The 534-nt window shown below is 57.1% G+C and overlaps 1 gene segment (V, D, J or C); it reads right to left on the reverse strand.

The window, feature by feature from the left end:
* The window catches only part of LOC105822367, a 2,751-nt gene that overhangs the window by 1,845 nt on the left and 372 nt on the right, over positions 1 to 534 (reverse strand).

Below are 534 nucleotides of genomic sequence, written 5' to 3' on the forward strand. Positions count from 1 at the left end.
TCAGGCTGAGGACAGAGAGAGGAGCAGGGCCACAGCTGAGTCCCCAGGTCCCCCCACTGTGTCTCAGCGCAGTGTGGGCGGGGTGCTGAGAGGCAGGGCTGCATTTGGTAAACAGATATTGGACACCTCCCTTGTGTTGGGCGCTTTTCAGCAGTGGGTGTGTCACTGTGCTGTGAACAGCCTTGCCCCCGCCTCAGGGAGCTGCCCCTGATGGAGTGATCAGGTGTGATGCTCACGGGGCCTCCCTTGCAGAGCAAGGCCCCTCCTCAGGGCAGTTCTATGTCATTCCAGTCTTTAGTCTTCTATTGGGGCCGCCTCAGTGGCAACAGGACAGAGATCACTTACTTGTAACATACCTTCAGGGGAAGTGGTGTCTCACCTGTAACTGGTACATGGAACAAAATGTGCACCAGGTGAGAACAGGGACAGTTCAGCCACGAGCCCACTTTCCAGGCTGCTCATGAAGCAGGTTCCTCTCTCCCTACTCGACTGTGCACAGTGTGAGCACCTGGGTGAAGAGTGGTGAGCACTGGG

Source organism: Propithecus coquereli, unplaced genomic scaffold (assembly GCF_000956105.1).
Source record: "Propithecus coquereli isolate 6110/MARCELLA unplaced genomic scaffold, Pcoq_1.0 Scaffold606, whole genome shotgun sequence".
NCBI classification, from domain to species: domain Eukaryota; kingdom Metazoa; phylum Chordata; class Mammalia; order Primates; family Indriidae; genus Propithecus; species Propithecus coquereli.